This window comes from Globicephala melas, chromosome 4 (assembly GCF_963455315.2).
Source record: "Globicephala melas chromosome 4, mGloMel1.2, whole genome shotgun sequence".
In the NCBI taxonomy this organism is placed as follows: Eukaryota; Metazoa; Chordata; class Mammalia; order Artiodactyla; family Delphinidae; genus Globicephala; species Globicephala melas.
In genome coordinates, this window is record NC_083317.1 from 9,223,834 (window position 1) to 9,227,193 (window position 3,360).

The 3,360-nt window shown below is 44.0% G+C and overlaps 1 pseudogene; it reads right to left on the minus strand.

Annotated features, from left to right (window-relative positions):
- Window positions 1-2,310: 2,310 nt before the first annotated feature.
- On the minus strand, window positions 2,311-2,716 carry LOC115865806 (large ribosomal subunit protein uL14 pseudogene; annotated as a pseudogene).
- Window positions 2,717-3,360: the final 644 nt, after the last annotated feature.

Consider the following 3,360-nt stretch of genomic DNA (forward strand, 5'->3'; position numbering starts at 1 on the left):
ATGTATAGACACAGAAAGACAACAGTGGTTCATCAAGGGAGCGATGTCGGGAGAATGAAGAAAGTAACTGTAATCTGGGCCCAGGAAGAGTCTCAAACTGCTGGTCTGCAGGTGTATTTTGTGGGCACCCTGAGGGCCGTGAGAATGACCTCATATCTCCAGTGGTTCTCAGAAGCCCCAGCTTCTGAGCTTTGAAATCCATCACTGGTTGGTACTGAGGCCATGCCTTCCAAGGCTGAGTGAGGCAGGAAACTGAGGCAGGTCCATTTCTGGGAGAGATGGGACGCCTCTGACTGTGGCTTTAGGCCTCCCCCAGTGGCCTTGGCGAACTTTCTGTAGAGCTCCAGGCAGCCCAGGAGGCATCCATGCACATTCCCTTCCTTCCCTCTCTCCTTCCCTCACGTCAGACCTGCATCACGGTCCATCACCTCTTGGAGACTGGCTCCTTTCCCATGTTCTTTCATAGGTATTTCTCTTAATAAATTACTCGTACGTTTAATCCTCTCTTGGTTTTTGCTTTTCAGAAGACCCAGACTAACACAGACCCCCTTCAAAACAAAACAAAACGAAATGAAACACTTCTTTATAAGGGACACATGCAGTTCTTACTGTCCCATCTCCTCTGTTACCTTGTATCTAATCTGAGTCACACATTTGTGTTATGTGTCTGATCCCTACAGGTGTTTGATTTTACAGCTCAGGTATTGCATCTTCTTTGACAGCATCCTGGAAATAGAGACATAGGGAAGGGCTGGCTATTAGAAAAATATTAGTCATTTGGGAATATGAGGTTAAACTATTTTATTTCTTGCAAGTTACCAAATTTGGGTGTCATTAGCATTTAATTTATGAATGACCCATCTAACTTTTATTTTTTAGCAGCTTGTTTAAATTTTTTCTTATTTTAATTTAACCTGTGAGTTCATAGAGTTTTCTCAAAATTAGGAAGTTGTGAAAATAAAGATGAGCATCGCCTTTTATTAATTTGCATCATTGTCGAATGGCCAGATTCTCTCCAGTATTTGAGACTCTTTGGGTAATGTCACTAATCTCTACTCTTCCCCAGGAAGAGGTGGATTAAACCATTTTCTTTTCGTACATGGTGTAGTTGTAGTAGATATAGTCATATGATTTCAATAAATAACTTTTTGAGGGCTTCCCTGGTGGCGCAGTGGTTGAGGGTCTGCCTGACATGGGTTCGTGCCCTGGTCCGGGAAGATCCCACATGCTGCGGAGCGGCTGGGCCCGTGAGCCATGGCCGCTGAGCCTGTGTGTCCGGAGCCTGTGCTCCGCAACGGGAGAGGCCACAGCAGTGAGAGGCCCACATACCGCAAAAAAAAAAAAAAAAAAAACAATAAAAAAAAAACAAAAAAACTTTTTGAAAAGTTCTCAGACAACAAAAAGAGTTTCCAAGCTACTGTTGTTAACATTTTCAGTAATTATTTTTATAACAGGATTTTCTTTATTTTTTTCTTTCTTTCCAAAATCAACTCATTGCCTCAAATGCTATCCTTAATTTCTACTTTAATTGAATCTAAGCTTGGTGATGGGGGGTCATTGCCAGCCAAAAAGATGACCACTTTGCTTTCGAGCTGGGAGAACAGACCATATAGGACAGAATGGATTTCCTCTACCTTAGAAAGTTTTTGTTGCTCTCCAGAAATAACATGGATACAACCAGGACCGACTACATAATTTTGGGGCCCAGTGCAAAGTGAAAATGGGGCTGCTTGTTGAAAGGTAGGGAAAAGTGCCATTAAAGGTCTAAAATATGAAGGTTTTTCCTTTATTTCATGACTCTCCTCTGCTCATACGCATCTTCCATTGTCCCACTGAATTTCACTTATAAAAGACAAATTGGAAGGTAAAATTATTAAGAATTTCAAGGTATGGACAGCAGAGCATTAAACCAAACATAGGGTCCCTTCCAAGTGCGGAGACTTGTGGCATGATGCAGGCTGCATTCCCGGGAAGTCGGTCCTGGATACAACTCACCAGTGAGTTGACAAGCAAGCTGGAAACCAGAGGGAACGTCTCCGCTCTTCCCTCTAGTCTCTCAGGTGGAGGTGTGCACAGGGATCAGGGCTCCAAGGTGAAATGGAAGGCACAAGGCTTAGTATCCAATGTGCCAGGGCACGAGCAGTGTTTCTCCTCCTGTTTCGTCCTCGGCTCTCTGGGCAACGGCTTCACCATCCTGTCTCCCTTAGTGGAGAGAAGGTGCTTACTTGTTCATGGCAGGCGATTTTATTTTATTTTTGGGGGGGGAGCAAATCATTTTTATTTTTATTTTTTTACAAATACACCAAAGAATCATGCAGTGCTGCAAGCATTGGATGCAATCCTGGGCCACAAGTCTGCATATTCTTCTGCAGCTGGTCCTGTGAAAGGCGGAACCTTTCATCTCGCTTGTTTTCTACGACTCCTGCATTATCTTCAAAACAAAGAAACATACCATCTTTGCTCCGGTAGGACTTTCGATGTCTAATTACCACTTCTTTCTGAGCTCTGGTTTGCCTTTCTTGACTGCGGCCATCACCACGTCACCCACACCAGCAGCAGGAAGTCTATTCAGTTGTCCCTTGATCCCCTTCACAGAGATGATATGCAGACTTTTGGCTCCTGTGTTGTCAGCACAACTGTTCATGGCTCCAACCAGAAAACCCAAGGAAATCCAGAATTTCACACCAGAGGACCCACCATGTCCTCGCTTTGACATCTTGAATGCCGGAGAGCGACAAAAAGCTGGGCGATTTTATTTTGACTTTCCATTTTAAACATCTTATATCATTATATTTACGGAGTGTCTGCTCTGTGATGATTTCTGTTCAGGGGTTGTTGTTATCTCCTGGTCCTCATAGAGCATCCCTTCTCGTGAGGGGAGACATGCAATAGGCAGAATAAAGGACTAGACAAACTGTAGAGAATCTCAGATATAGAAGTGCTATAAAGGAAAGTTGAGTGGAGAAAGCAGGTGGGCATGGTAGGGCAGAGGCTTTACAATTGTCAACAGGTGATTAGGGACGGCCTTGCCTTGAAGGTGGCATTTGCATGAAGACCTGCAGAAGAGAAAGGAAGCAGCTGAGCTGCCCTCTGGGGAAGATTGTCTGTGAGGGCCACGTCATGGCAAGGAGTCTGTGGTGGGAGTAGAAAACTTTGTTATTCATTGACCTTGCGTGAGCTTTTGGTGTAAGTTTAGCTTGCGTAGATCTGCATGAAAGCATTCTTTCCTTCCTTTTTTTTTTGGTAGAAAAATAGTACTTCTCTGTCAATTCAGTTAAAAATGACTAAGAGTTTCTACGCTTCGATTGGTTGTGGCCGCATCTCCTCGGGAAGTAGCTCAGCTGGGTTCTGGTGTGGAGT